Source organism: Phyllostomus discolor, chromosome 10, assembly GCF_004126475.2.
Source record: "Phyllostomus discolor isolate MPI-MPIP mPhyDis1 chromosome 10, mPhyDis1.pri.v3, whole genome shotgun sequence".
Taxonomy (NCBI): Eukaryota; Metazoa; Chordata; class Mammalia; order Chiroptera; family Phyllostomidae; genus Phyllostomus; species Phyllostomus discolor.
This window is the reverse complement of record NC_040912.2, coordinates 53,396,366-53,415,137: the sequence shown is the minus strand read 5'-3', so window position 1 is coordinate 53,415,137 and position 18,772 is coordinate 53,396,366. Positions and strand designations below refer to the sequence as shown.

The 18,772-nt window shown below is 37.2% G+C and overlaps 1 protein-coding gene and 1 pseudogene across 1 annotated transcript in view; both read right to left on the bottom strand.

The window, feature by feature from the left end:
- The window catches only part of CDK13 (cyclin dependent kinase 13), a 142,781-nt gene that overhangs the window by 75,024 nt on the left and 48,985 nt on the right, over nucleotides 1-18,772 (bottom strand).
- LOC118497128 lies at nucleotides 6,507-10,470 on the bottom strand (annotated as a pseudogene).

Genomic DNA, 18,772 nt, shown 5'->3' with positions numbered 1-18,772 from the left:
CACTTCCAGCATTAAGTTGAATGAAAGTGACAAAAGCAGGTATCCTTCTCTTCTACCTGATTTTATAAGAAATGCTAATTTTAGTCTTTTACCACTGAGAATGTTAGCTGCAGACTTTTCACATATTAATATGGCAATTAATATGTTGATATAGTTTCCTTCCATTTCCAGTCTGTTGAGTGTTTTTATCGTGAAAGGGTGCCCAACTTTGTCAAATGCTTTCTCTGCCATATACTGAGATGGCCATGTGATTCTGTCCTTAATCCTGTTAATGTATATTAAGTAGTATATTACAATGTAGTGTATTACACTGGTTTATTTTCATATGTTGAATTATATTTGCAATCCAGAAATCTTACTTGGTCATAATGTATAATCCTTTTAATAAACTGCTGAATTCAGTTTGCAAGTATTTGCTGAAAGTTTTTGTGTAAATATTCACCAGGAATATTTACACAATATCTGTAGGTTTTTTTGTAGTGTCTTTGCCTGGTTTCAGTATCAAAGTAATGCTGGCCTTACAGAATAAGCTGGTAAGTATTTCCTCTTGTTCAATTTTTCAGAAGAATCTGAAGAGCACTGGTATTAATTCTTTAAATGGTAGAATTCATCAGTGAAGCCATATGGTTCTGGACTTTTTTCTGTTGGAGATTCGATTATAGATTCATCACCTCTTAGTTATAGGTCTGTTGAGATTTTCTTCTTCATGATTCTTGGTAGGTTGTTTCTATGAACTTGCCCATTTCATTTCGGTTATCCAATTTGTTGATTTTAGTTCATTCCTTCTTATGAGAGAATAACTTCCACTACATGGACACGCCGATTTCCCCCTGCTACCCGAAAGAAGAGGATTCCTATACAACTTTTTATAAGTCAATGGTATAAAGCTAAGAGTATTCCATACTTTTCACAAATTTGTGATAAATCACTTCAGTTTTACAGAAGATCTGCATTATGTAAAAATTAAAATGCTCTTTAGATTTCTTTCCATTAACAAAAATAGGTACTAATGTGGGTCCTTCATAAGAGCAAAGTGGCACAACAAAAACATTCAGAAAGTAGGATACCTATAAGTAGATTTTATCTATTCATCAGTTGATGGACATTTATGTTGTTTGCTCTTTTTGGCTATTATGAATTATCCTGCTATGAACACTGGTATGGAAGTTTTTCTGTGGACGTATGTTTTTATTTCTGAGATATATCCCTAGGGATAGAAATTCTAGGTCATGTGGTAATTCTTAAAATTTTGACAAAATGCCAGACTGTTTTCAATTGTGGGGATACCATTTTTCAATCCCATAAAAAAAAAATATGAAAGTCCTCCAGTCTCTCTACATCTTTTCTAACAGCTATCAGTATCCTTTTGTTATAAAGTGTTATCCCTTTGTGGTTTTAATTTGCATTTCCCCAGTGGTTATGATGTTGAACATCTCATGTGCTTATTGGCTGTCTGTGTATTTTCTTTTAAGAATTGTCTATTCGGATCCTCCATTTAAGAAGGTTTTCTTTTTTTTTTTTTAAGTTTTTTAAAAAGATTTTTATTTTATTTATTTGTTTATTTTTAGAGAGGGAAGGGAGGAAGAAAGAGAGAGAGGGAGGACATCAATGTGCAGTTGCTGGGGGCCATGGCCTGCAACCCAGGCATGTGCCCTGACTGGGAATTGAACCTGTGATGCTTTGGTTAGCAGCCCGCACTCAATCCACTGAGCTACGCCAGCCAGGGCTGAAGGTTTTCTTTTGTAAATTTAGTTTTAAAGAATTCTGGAACAACATGGGTTTGAACTGCATAGGTCCAGTTATATAGGGATTTTTTTCAATAAATACTTGTTTTGTTTTCAATCTGCAGTTTTGGAGCTCTGACTGTATGCACTGATCTATGCCATTTTACACAGGAAGTAAGCATCCATGGATTTTGGTACCACAGGGTATCCTGAAACCAACGCCCCACAAATACTAAGGAACAACTTAAGCTTTTAGGGAGTTAATAATTATATGTGGATTTTCAACTATGTGTGGGGTCAGTATCCCTAACCCTTGCATTGTTCAAGGTCAACTGTACATTCTAGATACAAGTCCCTTATTAGTGATTTTAAAAATGTTCTCTCCCATTTGATGATTTGTCTCTTTACATTCTCAGTAGTATCCACTAATGAATAAAAGGTTTTAATTTTTAAAACTTTTTAAAAAAGAATTTATTTATTTATAGAGAGGGGAAGGAAGAAAAAGGAGAGAAACATCAATGTGTGGCTGCCTCTCAAGCGCCCCCTACTGGGGACCTGACCTGCAACCCAGGTATGTGACCTGACTGGGAATCGAACCAGCAACCCTTTGGTTCATAGTCTGGAGCTCAATCCACTGAGCCACAGCAGCCAGGGCAAAGGTTTTAATTTTGATGAAGTTCAATATACTATATTTTTGGTCAATGACCTTTACTGTACCTTCCTTAAATGCTGTAACTAAAAAAGGCTAATCCAAGGTAACAAAAAGTTACTCATATTTTTTTATGAGGCTTTTAGTTTTCGCTCTTATCAGGCCAATGATCTATTTTGAGTTAAATAATTGTGTTCAGTGTTCGGAAGAGGTCCAATTTCCTTCTTTTGCATGTGGACATCCACTTGACCCTGCACTGACAACTGAAGAGGCTATTGTTTTCCACTGAATTGTCCTAGTATCTCTTAAAATACCATAAATGCAAGGGCTTATTTCTAGACTCTCAATTCTATTCCACTGGTATATATGTGTATCCAAACACCAGCACCACAATTTTGATCACTCTAGTTTTGCAGTAAAATCTGAAATTAAGAAGAATGAATCCTCTTTGTTAAAAAAAATTTTTTTGGCTAATTTCTCTCTCTTGAATGTTCACATCAATTTTAGGATCAGTTTGTTAGTTTATGAAAAAAAGCCAACTGGGATTTTGACAAGAGACTGCACTGAGTATGGAGACCCATGAACATGAAATGTCTTTCCATTTATTAAGGTCTTCTATTTATTTCAATGATGTTTGTAGTTTTCAAAGTATAGGTCTTACAGTTCTTTTGTCAATTTATTCCTAAATACTTTTTTTAAGATTATAATGAATTAAACTTTTCTAACTTTTTAATTATCATGCTATTAAGAGTTGTCCCAATTTTTCCCCTTTTGCCCCCTCCACCTGATACTCCCCCTCCAGCAATCACCACCCTTAGTTTATACCCATGGGTTATGCACATAAATTCTTTGGATACCCTACTTCCTATAGTATTCTTAACATCCCCATCTATTTTGTATATACCAATCTGTACTTCTTAATTCCTGCACCTTTTCCCCCAACCTTCCTCTTGCCCCCTCCTAACTGATAACCCTCCAAATGATTTCCATATCTATTATTCCATTTCTGTTCTGCTTATTTGCTTCATTTGTCTTTTAGATTCAACTGTTGATAGTTGTGAATTTATTACCATTTTAATGTTCATAGTTTTGATCTTTTTTCTTAAATAAGTCCCTTTAACATTTCATATAATAAGGGCTTGGTGATGATGAACTCTTTTAGCTTTACCATGCCTAGGGAGCACTTTATCTGCCCTTCAATTCTAAATGATAGCTTTGCTAAATACAGTAATCTAGGTTGTAGGTCCTTGTTTATCATCACTTTGAATACTTCTTGCCAGTGCCTTCTAGCCTGCAAAATTTCTTTTCAGAAGTCAGCTGGTAGTCTTCTGGGAACTACTTTGTCGGTAACTATATACTTTTAAGATTCTTTCTTTATCTTTAACCTTTGGGATTTTAATTATGATGTGTCTTGGTGTGGTCCTCTTTGGGTCCATCTTGTTTGGTACTTTCTGTGCTTCCTGGACTTGTATGTCTACTTCCTTCATCAAATTAGGGAAGTTTTCTTTCTTTCTTTTTTTTTTTTTTCAAGTAAGTGTCCAATTTCTTGCTCTTCCTCTTCTCATTCTGACACCCCTATGATTCAAATGCTGGCACATTTGAAGTTGTCCCAGAAGCTCCTTAGCCTATCCTTTTTTTTGTGGTACTTTTTTTTCTTCCTTATATGTTTCAAGTCATTGATCTGATTTTCAGCTTCATCCACTTCACTGTTGGTTCCCTGTAAATTTTCTTTATTTCACTTACTGTAATCTTCATTTCTGCCTCGGTCTTATTTATGCTGTTGAAGTACCCAGTGAGGTCATTGAGCATCCTAATAACCAGTGTTTTGAACTCTGCATCTGATAGATTGCTCGTCTCCATTTTGCTCAGTTCTTTTTCTGGAGTTTTGTTGTGTTCTTTCATTTGGGCCATATTTCTTAGTCTCCTCATTTTGGCATCCTCCCTGTGTTTGTTTCTATGGGAGACCCCTATCAGTCAGGGGTTCCCAATTCCCAGGCCACAGGCTGGTTAAAAGCTAGGCTGCTCAGCAGGATGTATGTGGCAGGCCAGCAAGCAATGCTTCACTCACGTTACCACCTGAGCTTTGTTTGCCTCCTGTCCAAACCCGACCTGTGGAAAAATTGTCTTCCACAAAACCAGTCTCTGGTATCAAAAAATTGAGTACCTCTGTATTAGAAGCAGAACTGCTCTGACTCCACCTTAGTAGAAAAGCACACCAGTTAGGTAGCTGCGGCAGAGCCTTAGGTAACCACCAGGGAGAAGCAACTGCATGAACTAGGTTGATGGAGTCTCCTATATGCTGTTGCTGCTCTGTGACTCTGTGTGGGGGAGGGCTCAGGAAGGGGTCAATGCTGATGCCTGGCTCTGGAGTTCTGTCCGGGAGGAAGCTGCCCCCTGGCACTTGCCCTGATACCAAACACTTCAATCTCTCCCTGTATGCCACTGATGCCCTTCCAGCTGCTGCCCTGGCACTAAAGCCTAGAGGGAGTGAGTCTGTCTAAGTCCCAAGTCTGCTGTGGGACCTTTAACAGGCAACTCAAAAATTTCACCATTTCTTCTGCCACCCCAACCCCCACTGGTTTTTACAGTCATAAGTTATGGGGATTTATCTTCCTGGCAATGGAACACTGGGCTGGGTAGCCTAGTGTGGGGCTGGGATCCCTGGCTCCCAAGTTTTCCCTCTTGATTTTTATCCACCACACGCTCCTACCTGTCTGAATGAATGTGACTTCTTTAATTCCTTGGTTGTCAGACTTCTGTACAACCAAGGAATTTTCTGACAATTCTGTATGATATTTGTTTTAATGGTCCAGCCGTAATTTTTGCTGTGGTTGTTTGAGGAGGTAAGTCGTGTTTACCTACTGCTCCTTCTTGACTGGAACTCTAAACTGCTTTTTAATTTTGCTTTGGATTGTACATTGTTAGTATACAGAACTAAAACAGATTTATGCATATTCCTCTTGTATCCTGCTACCTTGCTAAACTCATTTATTAGTTGTAAGAGTTTTTTAATGAATTCCATAGGATTTTCTGTGCTGTGTGTATACAGATACAAACACACAAACCAATTAAAAACACTTTAACTTCTTCCTTTCATATCTGGTTACCTTTTACTTCATTTTCTTGCCTAACTGCCCTGGCGATGTTGAACAGAAGTCATGAGAATGGGCATTCTTTTCTTCATAGTTGCCCTATACAGGTTGAGGCAATTCCTTTTTATTCGTAGTTTATTCTATTCCCAACCTATATTTGAGAATGTAAATTGGCACAACCTTTCTGGATAACTTGGTGGTATATGTCAAGAAAGTTCAAAGTTCAAATCCTTTGACCTTGTATTCCTATATTTAATAATTTGAGGGAGTAATCAGATGTAGTTAAAAATTTTATGCATAGTAACAATGGAATGAAAGGAATATGGGTCCAGTGTCCATGGATTCACTTGACTGCTAGGAATGATGGAATATCTGCTATTTAATTCCAGAACCTTTGTCAGTCACTATATAATTCCTAACTAAACGTATAATTCAAAGTTGGGTGGAACTTTTCTGAGCAAATAAAGTCCCTCTTTGTCTATAGGAATATGAATAGCTGCACACCACTGCCTGAGTTTCCCAGTGTACAATTTCAGTATAGGAAGCAAAAAAATGCCTGAAAGAACCTAAATATACAACAATGGAGAAATAAAATATGGTCCATTACAGTGAGTGACAAATTATGAGAATTTTAAAAAATCCTGCTACTTATGCAAGAAGCAGAACCTCAGTTTAGGACTAAATAATCGTAACTGTGAGGAAAGACATACTGGGAAAATATACAGAAAAATTATAATGATAATATCTGGGTCATTTTATTTTCATCTTTATATTTTATTTTCCAAGTTTATGAAAAGAAACATTACTTTTATAATTAAGTAGAGAAAGTCTATACATTAACGTTTTAAATCTTTCTCCTCTGCCCCACACTAAAAGTTACTAATTCTATAGGGCAGCAATTTTCAACCTTTTTCATCTCATGACACATAAACTAATACTAAAATTCTGCAGCATACCAAAAACTGTATTTTTTGCCAATGTGACCAAAAAAAAAAAAAAAAGAGGCATAATTTTGGTTCATTCACACCTAAGAGCTATCTGTTGTTGTCTGTTGTCATTATTTTATTTGGCAATCTAAGGGAAAAAAATTCTTGCGGCACACTTGTTGAAAAATGGCTGCTACATAGTAATTCTGATAGTGTTACACAGGAAGTAGGATCTTAACACTAAATCTCTGGCCTGGTACCCTTAACTGGAAATTCACATAAAATTCCAGATACAAATGAAATGTACAAATGAGACTATTTTATAAGCTTTATCTTTTACATGCCATAATGAACAACACTAAATATAAGCAGTCCCCAGTAGATAAAAAATTTCAATCCTGCCTCAATATGTGGCTGGACACCCAATGTAACAGAAAAAAATTATATTCTTAATAACCTGCAAGCTCATTCTTTTTTTAAGGTGGAGAAAAAAGAAGTTTGCAGTTGGTAGAAACAGACTCCATAGCAAAGTTCTCTTGTTTATTTGGTAGGTTGTACAGCCTCTATTATTTTAATTGTTTTCATTTCTTTTGAAACTCAACACCTCCAACTAACATTTTAACAATTAGATATAAACCGAATTAATAACAATAAAGAAAAACTTCTGAACAGAAATTAGTTTGTCATTCATATATTAATCTGATTTACCTCTAACAAGTACTAATCCTTTTGGTTCCCAGACACTAGATTGAGGCAGGGATCAGACATTACTTTTTTAAAATCCTAGCAATATTCAATAGAACTTGATGATTTCAGAGAAACGTTCTACATAGCTGCCCTATCCAAAATGTAGTCAGTATCCAAGTGCAATCAAAAGGTGGCCAATGCAGTTAAGAAACTGAACTTCCCAGGTCTAGGACCTAGTACAATAAACATTTTTCAACTACAGAGCACATGAAAGGTGGCTAAGGCAACTAAGGAACTGAATTTGCCCAGGTCTAGGATCTAGTAAAGTAAACATGTGAGTAGTAAAAGAATATACAAGTCAATCAGTAATACTTCCTTCACAAAATTATTATTAGCACATCTGTATGGTGGAAATTAGTTCAGATTTTTAAGAAAATGAGAAAACGAATGTCATTTTAAAACAAGATATTTTTTAGAGAATATACCAATCAATCTTTCATCGCCTCATAAAACAAATTATGACAGCCATGAATTAGAATACACTCCTCTTTACCTATCCACATTGCATCCACCTTTAACGTTACACTTATTCGACAGAACCTTCCCACTTCTGCATTTCATTCATTCATCCACTCAAAATTTTAATAATCTGTGTGCTGTACACTATGAATATGAAGTAGAATAAAATTCAGACCCTGCTCTCACTGATTTCAATGGAAATATGATATGAAAACAGTGACAAGTAGGAATAGAAAAAACTAAGAACTCTGTATAATATGAAATGCAAATGCAGGGGAGCACCATGTGTGAATCAGAGACTATAGAGGAAGTGACATTTGAGAATCTTCCCTCAATCATCTAGTGATACCTTGCCAAAAACATTTATTACAGAAAATTGTTTTCTTAATTTTTAGGAAACGTTCAAATTAAAAGATCACTCAGCTTTTCATATTAAACAAATACTTTTATACAGCAATTATAATACTGGTTTTTGATTCTTTAGGATATTATGTTAATTTTAAATGCCAAAATGATATTTTGTTAGAGTGATATTATTTCATTGTTTTATTTCATCTGAATACTGAAATATTTACATCTTGAAATAGAGATTAATGACTCATGTTTTTACTTTATACATACACATATAACTGCAAAACAAAGTCTACCCTCCCCAGAGAATTATAAACTGCATTAAAATTTTTAATTAAATATTATTAACTCATTGACAAAGTATGTTTTTTAAATAAATTTATAATCCTCAGTGAAAGGAACAAAAAACAGCAAAACTTCCATTGCAAATTCACATGCTAGTTCAAAAACAGTGAAATATGAAAATTAGAGTACTGAAATTAATACAAGTAATACATCCCACTCTCCTTCCATACTTGAAGAAACTAAAGAACTAGAGGTACAAAATTCTTTGTAACAAAACTCCCCCTTCTTAACAGTAAAAAGACTGAAAACAGACAAAAAGATTAGAAATCCCCTCAAAGTTATTAAAAAGAGATAGAACTCCCTAAAGATGAAGAAAAAAATTTAGAATTAGTTTATTTCCTCTCCATTTTCCCCCCTATTGTTTCAGGAAAAAAAAAAACCCTTCATGATTTCTAAGGTTTTACACAAATGTACACTCATTTGGTGATATCATTTAACCCTATTTTCATAAGGACAATAATTTCTTATTGAAGACCAAATAATATTTTATATTGACTTTTTCTTGATTTTTAAAAAAAGTTTCAAGTACAGCCAAGTTTTTAAAAAATTCATATATGCTGCTATTCCTTTTCTTTTTACCAAGGTAGTAAATGCTACTTATGATTTCCTAAAATTTACATTGTACTCCAACATATTAATACCCTGTCAACTACAAAATACATTTACAGTGTTACTGGTCACCAAACTGGAGGGGAAAGAAAATCTTACAATTGTGTGAATGGGTAAATATTATCAGTAAGGCAGTATTGTTCAAGATGGTCATGGAGTGTCTGTCCCCTCAAAATGCCTCACAACTCTGGAATGTCTGTACACTGTGACAAACATATGTCAGCACACAGTAAATTCTAACATGTTCATTTTCTGACTCATCTGGTGAACTGGGAGTAGAAAGTCTGTCAAAGGCATTGTGCCCTCCCTCCCTGTCTCACCAAACTTAAAGCAATCACATCCACTGCCAGGCCAGCAACAGCCTTGGCTTCTCTGAATAGCCAACTGAAGAATGACTCCAACAAAATTCAGCATTGAATTCTGTATTTTCTGTGATGTACATGCCTTCTCAACAGGCTAGTCCTCCTACAATAAGGGTTCCTGTTGCTAGAGCAAGTGCAGGGTCAAATTCATTAATACCAAAATTCAGACGTTGCCTTTGTTTTTTGCCAATCAGCAGCCCAAATGTCTGTTCCATCACCTTCTGGATATCAAGTCAACCTATGTCTCTCATGGGAAAATAGCGAATATCATAATTCATTAAAAGAATATATTCACAAGTATAAAGAACACATGGACAAAAACTAGGGGGTGGAAATGGGAGGGAGGTAGGGAGGGCTGGGGGGTGGGCTGGGATTGGAATAAAAGGCAGAAAACTGTACTTGAACAATTAAAATAAAGTAAAATAAAAAAAGAAAAGAAAATGTTCAGGAGGGTCCATGTCTCTTAGACCAATGTACATACTTGGGGAAGAGGTACAAGGTTAGACTTAGGAAAAATCACAGCTCTTGGGATGAAAAGTCACAGTTCAGATGAAGTAGTGAGGGGTATACTGATGTCAGTGTGGGCATCCCAGATCACACAAAGGTCTGGACATTGTTGGGCATGGCCACTAACAGTACCAATTACCAAGTTGTGGGCTCCTCCCATTGTGATGCAGCTATAGGCATTTGACACTGCTCTACTAACTACCTCAGACAGTTCCTGGTTGGCACTATCTATTGAGTGAGGATTCACTATCAGGTTGTTAGAGACTGGACTGCAACTCAAATCTCCAAAGTCTTTTAGGCAGCATCCCAAATTAGAGAACATTTTCATTAAGCCAGCTCCTCTTAAGCAACAGGACCACATTCCATTCCTCTTCTTTTTTGTCCCTGTGAGAATAGGAGTCCAATCATAGACACAGAGTGGACAGGCCTTTTCAGGATGTAATATATTTGCATCTAGAGATGTGAGAGGTGGCTTCTTAGGGATAAGATGGGTAGTATGAGCTATTGCCAAATAAGAGCTTATGCAGCCATTCTTATATAGCCAATGGCTTGTGTTATAATAATGCCAATGGTTAGCCCTGGCTCGTGTGGCTCAGTGTATTGAGCACTAGCCTGCAAACCAAAGGGCCACCGGGTTTGATTCCCAGTCAGGACACATGCCTGGGTTGCAGGCAAGGTCCCTAACAAGGGGCATATGAGAGGCAACTGCACACTGATGTTTCTCTCCCTCTCTTTCTCCCTCCCTTCCCCTTCCTAAAAGAAATAAATAAAATCTTAAATAAAAAAGAATAGTTAAAAAATGCCCATGTTTATATTTTAACAAGCTTTTTACTGGATTTTACTTATATTTTACTAGATTTACTATATTTTACAGGATTTTGTGGCATTTATAATTTTCATATTAAAGATGTTTTATATATTTAGTTTCATTTTGTAAAATGTTATAAATTCTCATATATAATTAAATCAAAGTTCCCATAGTGTCTTTCTGCTCCACCATGGCAATAACAATTAGTATGTCGCAAAGGTAAAATGATCAAGATTAGAACTCAAGGACTCCAAATCTATTTCCCTTTTTACCAATTATGCTGCCTCATCATGATTCTCATCAAAAGTAATAGAGTCATTAATTCTAACAGGCATCACCTCATATCTGTTAGAATGCCTTTTATCATCAAAAAGGAAAGAAATAACAAGTATTGGTAAGGGCGTGGATAAAAGAGAACCCTTGTGCACTGTTCGTGGGAATGTGAATTGGTACATACACTATGAAAAATAACATAAAGTTTCCCCCAAAAGTTAAAAAAGAAGTATGATCCAGCAATTCCACATCTGAGTATTCATTCAAAGGAAACCAAACCCTAACTCAAAAATATGTATGCAGCCCGATGTTCACAACAGCATTATTTGCAATAGCCAAGGCATGGAACCAACCTAAGTATTCGATGAAGGGTGAATGATTAAAGAAAATGTGGTCTTCTAGAAGATGGTGGCCTTGTTGGGAGGAGCATGATCCCCTTCCTCTATGCATGGGAGAGAAATTCGCAGATCTGCGGAGGAGTAGAGCAAGAGGCCTACAATATCGCAACATTTATGAAAACAGGACATCAAAAATTAATAGTGGACACTGAAAACCTAGACGGTAAGGAGACTGCTTCAGGATAATAAGGGCCCAGGGATCAGCGCGGGGACCAGGGAGGTTACAGCCCCCAGGCCCGGTGCTCCCAGGTCTGCCTCAGGGCACCCGGGAGAGCGGAGTCACTGCTCCCTCCCTGACAAGGATTGAGCAGCACAGGGGGAGGCCTTGTTGCTTGAAGGCACAGAGAGGCAGGTGAGACTGAGAGACAAGCAAAATGGGGCTGCAAGCATCCACACATAGCCCTGGGAAGAGTGAGGCCTCCAGCTTGCACGACCAAGGGTGGCCTGGCGTGTGCCTGCACCCCCAACCGGGTGACAGTGTGGTTCTGTGGAAGACCCAGACCCCACCGCCCTAAGCAAGGACAGGGCACGGGTGTTCCGGGTTTCTGGAGCCTGCGGTGGTAAACTCGGGGAAGTGCGCACTGCTTCGGGATTCCTGACTCGCACACCATGAACCTGGGAAAGACGCAGTGCTTTGAGAGTTCCTGGAGCTTCGCAAGTTCCTGGAGCCTGCAGTGGTGAAATATGGGGGAAGGGCGCGAACCCTTGCGATCCCCAGACCTTACACAGTGAACAAGAAAAGATGCGGGTGCTCTGTGGTACCCGGAGCCCAGGAGACCACGGCAGTGAGCTCCGGAAAGTGTGCTTTGAAGCGCCCATACCCACACCCACGGTCCTGCGGGAAGGCATCAGATCGGCTACCGGGAGAGCGCTGTGCTAGCCCTGGGGACAGTAGGCAAGAGACTGACTTGTGTAGTGACTAGAAAGTGAAAAGCATTCCAATCACCCCTCAGCCTGCTGAAGCCAGCAAGACCAGAAAAACTGGTTTGGCCAGTTAGAAACCAACAAGAAGAGGGGTGTTTTTGTTGTTTTTTGCAGCAGTTGTTGTTTGATTTTATCTTGTTTTTTAAGTAACTTTTTATTTCTTAATTCTTATTATTTTTATACCTCTCAATTCCTTATGTTTCTCTTCTTTTCATCCTAGTGCTATTCCTTCCACTCCAAATTTATCTCTCCTGTATTGCATGTTATGCTTTTTTTTTTTGAGCATGCAAGTTACTGTGAATTTGTATTCTTTTTTTTCTCACTTTTCTGACATTTTGGTATTCTTTTTCTTTCTGTATAATCTTCCTTGCTTGGCTGGTTATACTGTCATTTGATAGGTTCCCCCGTTATCTCAATCACAGTGTGTTGATAATTTACTGTCCTTCATTTGTGTTCCATTAGTATACCATTCAAGGTTCTATACTCCTTATTCTTGTTATCTAGATCTCATAGATTCTGCCACATGATAGTTGCTTTAATATTACTGTAAATAAGACCTATTTCATACAATTGTAAATACTACACAACACACCTCCCAGATATCAGCCCACTTCGCAATTTCCTGAACTCTACTATTGTGGGGGTTGTCTCTATTCTTTTACACACTACTCCCATTTACTATTCTTTATTACCACCCTACCTCAGAATCTGATCTCCCACAGCCTCACAGCTTTCTAGATCCAACTAACAATCCTTTCCTCCCCAATAAGAGTCTTATCTTCTTTCCATCCTTTCTAAAACATGGTTACTGGGGTGGAAGATCAGGATTAATACTATACTTAGCCAAAGGATCTCCCATCTCTTTTCTACTGGCTGCTACTGTAAATATCACAGAATATTGTCTTGCTGTCTTAAACCATTTTGCCTTACTCCTCCAACTGATTACGAAAAAGAGGAGGGGGAAGTTGTGAATACCAGGATAAATGATGGAGACTGCACCACTGAATCTCACAAGTATAATACCACAGAAGTTCACACTATAAGCACAGAAAACCAGAACAGATCAATTTAAGAAACAGAGGCTAACAAGAAGTGTCTCATGAACAATGAGAAGACAAAGAATCTCCAAATGAAGGGAAAGGACGAAGCCTCAGAAAGAATGCTAAATGAAATAGAGGGAACTCAACTATCAGATATGGAGTTCAAAACAATAATTATCAGGAAGCTCAATGAGCTCACAATGAATTACCAGAAACGACAGGGAAACTCTAACAGTCTCACTGCAAACTATATCAACATGATAAAGGAAACAGAAATTATCAACAAGGGCCAAGAGGAAATGAAGAATACAACTTCTGAGCTGAAGGACACATTAGAAGGAATGAAAACCAGGATCAATAAAACAAAAGATCAAATCAGCGAATTGGAGGACAAAGAAGAAAAAAACACCCAGAAAGAGCAAGAAAAGAAAAACAGGCTCAGAAAGAATGAAGAGGGATTAAGAGAAATGCAAGACAATATGAAATGTAATAATATCCATATAATAGGGACACCAGAAGGAGAAGAAGAAGAGCAAGCAAAAACCTATTTGAAAAAGTAATGATGGAAAACTTCCCTAATTTGATGAGAAAAAGTCACACAACCCCAAGAAACACAGACAATCCCAACCAACAGGAACCCAAAGAGGCCCACTTCAAGACACATTATAATTAAAATGGCAAAATTTCAAGACAAAGAGAGAATATTAAAGGCAGCAAGGGAGAAACAGGAAGTAACATACAAGGGAGCCCCAATATGGCTAACAGCTGACTTCTCAATGGAAACACTCCAAGCCAGAAGAGAACAGCAAGAAATATTCCAAGTAATGAGAACCAGAGGTCTGCAACGAAGGCTACTTTGACCCAGCAAGGCTCTCAGTCAAGACAGAAGGCCAAATAAGAAGCTTCCCAGACAAACAAAATCTAAAACAATATACCTCCACCAAACCAGCTATGCAAAAGATGCTAAAGGGACTACTTTAAGGAAAGGAAGGAAAAGAGAGAGAGAGAAAGGAACACACATACATAAATGGCAATGAATAAGTACCTATCAATAATAACCTTAAACGTAAATGGATTAAATGTTCCAATCAAAAGACACAGAACAGCTGAATGCATAAGAAAGCATGACCCACACATACGCTGCCTAAAAGAGACCCACCTCAGGATAAAAGACCTGCACAGGCTGAAAGTGAAGGGCTGGAAACAAATTTTCCAAACAAATGGACAGGAGAAAAAACAAAAAGCCAGGGTAGCAATACTCGTATCAGACAAAATAGACTTCCAAACAAGGTCCATAAAGAGAGACCCAGAAGGTCACATCATAATACTCAAAGGAAGGATCCACCAAGAAGACATAAATATTGTAAATATACATGTACCCAACATAGGAGCACCCATATACATTAAGAAAATCTGAGAGGACTTCAAAAAAGATATTGACAGCAACACAATTATAGTGGGGTATTTTAACACCCCATTGTCAAAAATAGATCTTCCAAACAAAATATCAATGAAGATATTGTGGCATTGACCCATACCCTAGATGAAATGGACTTAACTGATATATACAGAGCCCTTCATCCCAAATAAGCTAAATACACATTCTTTTCAAATCTATAGGGAACATTTTCAAAGACAGACCACATGACAGGACACAAAACAAGCCTCAACAATTGCAAGAAAACTGAAATCATACCAAGTGTCTTCTAGGATCACAAGGGACTGAAGCTACAAACCAACCCCAAGGTAAAAAAACCAAAAACACTCAAAATCATGGAGATTAAATAGCATGATATTAAACAATGAATGGTTCAAGAATGAAATTAGGGAAGAAATCAAAATGTTTCTGGAACAAATGAAACTGAACTCACAACAATCCAAAACTTATGGGAGACAGCTAAGGCAGTCCTGAGAGAGAAGTTCATAGAGATACAGGCCTACCTAAAAAAGATAGAAACATTTCAAACAAACAACCTAACCCTAAGCCTACAAGAACTTCAGAAACAAAAACAAAGACAGCCCAGAGCTAGTAGAAGGAAGGAAATAACCAAGGTCAGAGCAGAATTAAATGACATAGAGACTAAAAGCACAATTCTAAGGATCAATGAATCCAGGAGCTGGTTCTTTGAAAAGATAAACAAAATCGACAAGCCTTTAAGCAGACTGATGAAGGAAAAAAGTGAGAAGGCCCAAATAAACACAATCAGAAATGAAAGAGGAGAGATTACAACTGACACTACAGAAATACAAAGGATTGTAAGAAATTACTATGAAGAACTGTATGCCAAGAAATTTGAAAACCTAGGTGAAATGGACAAATTTCTAGAAAAATATCATCTTCCAAAACTCAATAAAAAAGAAGCAGAAAGCCTGAACAGACCAATAACAACAAAAGAAATTGAAGCAGTAATCAAAAAACTCCCAACACACAAAAGCCCTGGACCAGATGGTTTCACAGGAGAATCCTACAAAGCATTTAAGGAAGAGCTAACCCCTATCCTTCACAGAGTATTCCAAAATATCCAAAATGATGGAAGACTCCCAAACTCTTTTTATGAGGCCAGCATCGTCCTAATTCCAAAACCAGATAAAGACACAACAAAGAAAGAAAACTGAAGGCCAATATTGCTGATGGGCATAGACACTAAAATCCTCAACAAAATACTGGCAAACCGCATCCAACAATACATTAAAAAGATCATACACCATTGACCAAGTGGGATTCATTCCAGGGATGCAAGGATGGTACAATGTTCACCAATCAGTAAATGTAATACATCACATAAACAAAAGCAAAGACAAAAATCATATGATATCAATAGATGCAAAAAAGGCATTTGATAAGGTACATCACCCATTTATGATAAAAACACTCTGCAAAGTGGGAATAGAGTGAGCATTCCTCAACATAATAAAGGCCATATATGAGAGACCTACAGTCAACATCATACTCAATGGGCAAAAATTAAAATCTTTTCCACTAAGATCAGAAACAAAACAAAGCTGTCCACTTTCACCACTTCTATTAAATATAGTACTGGAAGTTTTAGCCACAGCAATTAGACAAGAAAAAGAAATAAAAGGAATCCAAATCAGAAAGGAAGAAACAAAACTGTCACTGTTTGCAGATGACATGATAATGCACATAGAAAATCCTATCGACTTGGGCAAAAAGCTGATTGACCTAATAAATGAATTTGGCAAAAGAGCGGGATACAACGTCAATATCCACAAAGCAAAGGCATTTCTGTACACCAACAATGAAACAGCAGAAGCAGAAATCAAGAAAAAAATCCCATTGAAATAGAAGAAGAAAAATAAAATACCTAGGAATAAACCTAACCAAAGAGGTAAAAGACCTGTATTCAGAAAACTACATTAACACCGAGGAAAGAAATCAAGGAAGACACAAACAGATGGAAACATATACCATGTTCATGGATTGGAAGTTTTAATATCATCAAAATGGCCATACTACCAAAAGCAATTTACACATTCAATGCAATACCTATTAAAGTACCAATGGCATATTTCACAGACATAGAACAAACACTTCAAAAATTTATATGGAACCATAAGTGACCCCCAATAGCTGCTGCAATTTTGAGAAAGAAGAGTAAAGTAGGAGGGATCACAATACCTGACACTAAACTATACTACGAGGCCACTGTAATCAAAACAGCCGGGCAGTGGCACAAAAACAGGCACATAGAGCAATGGAACAAAACAGAGAGCCCAGAAATGAACCCAAGTCTCTGTGTCAATTAATATTTGACAAAGGGGGAAGCAACATAAAATGGAGTAACAACAGCCTCTTCAACATATGGTATGGGAGAACTGGACAGCTACATGAAAAAAATATGAAACTCAAGCACCAATTTACACCATACACAAAAATAAATTCAAGGTGGATAAAAGATTTATATATAAACTGTGACACCATGAAAGTCCTAGAGGAGAACATAGGAAAATATCAGATATTTCATGCAGCAACATTTTTACTGATATGTCTCCTAGAGCAAGGGAGATAAAGGAAAGAATAAACAAATGGGACCTCATCAAAATAAAAAGTTTCTGCACAGCTAAAGGAAACTATCAAAATAAAAAGAGAGCCAACTGTATGGGAAAACATATTTGCCAATGATACCTCAGACAAGGGTTTATTCTCCAAAATATAGAAAGAACTTATATGACTCCACTCTAAGAAGTCAAGCAACCCAATTAAAAAATGGTCAAAGGACTTGAACAGACACTTCTCTAAGGAGGACATACAGAAAATCCAAAGACACATGAAACAATATTCAATATCACTAGCTATCAGAGAGATGCAAATTAAAACCACAATGAGATACCACTTCACACCAGTCAGAATGGCCATCATAAACAAAGCAACAAACAACAAGTGTTGGAGAGGCTGTGGAGAAAAGGGGACCCTAGTGCACTGTTGGTGGGACTGCAGACTGGTACAACCACTATGGAAAACAGTATGGAACTTCCTCAGAAAACTAAAAATGGATCTGCCTTTTGACCCAGCAATTCCACTGCTCGGACCATATCCTAAGAACCCCGAAACACCAATCCAAAAGAACCTTTGCACCCCCAGTGTTCATAGCAGCACAATTTACAATAGCTAAGTGCTGGAAGCAATCTAGATGCCCTTCAGTAAATGAATGGATCAAAAAACTATGGTACATTTACACAATGGAATTCTATGCAGCAGAAAGAAAAGAAGGAGCTCCTACCCTTTGCAACAGCATGGATGGAGCTGGAAAGCGTTATGGTAAGCGAAATAAGCCAGGCATTGAAAGACAAATACCACATGATCTCATCTTTAACAGGAACCTAAACAACAAAAGAAAGAAACAAGCAAAATACAGTCTCTGACAGGCTGACAGTGACCAGGGGGAAGAGAAGAGGGAATTTCAAGGGAGAATGGGAAGGGTTTAAAGGAACAAATTTAAAGGACACATGGACAAAAACCAGGGAAAGGGTGGTAATGAGAGGGATGTGGTGTGGGATGGGTGGGCGGGCTGGAATGGGAGTAAAAGGGAGAAAACTACTTGAACAATGATTTTTTTTAAAAAGTGATGCACACATATATATACCTACAATGGAATAGTCAGCCATAAAAAATAAGGAAATGTTGACATTTGCTATAATATAATATAATATTGAAGGCATTATGCTAAGTAAACGATTACTGATTGCCACAGGAGGGGGTGGGAGGTAAGTAAAATGGCTGAAGGTGGTCAAAAGGCTCAAACTCCCAGCTATAAAAGAAACTGTCATGGGGATGTGATGCACAGCATAATGACTATAGCTGATAATACTGTACTGTATATTTGAAAGATGCTAAGACAGTGAATCTCAAAAGATATCACAAGAAAAAAAACTAGCTTGAGTGATATTAACTGGATTTATTGTGATGATTTCATATGTACAAATATTAATTGTTTAATCTAATATAATGTTATATGTCAATTATATCTCAATAAAATAATTTTTAAAAGGGATTATCTTTTACATTTAATACTTTCTCACATACTCCAATACAGTTA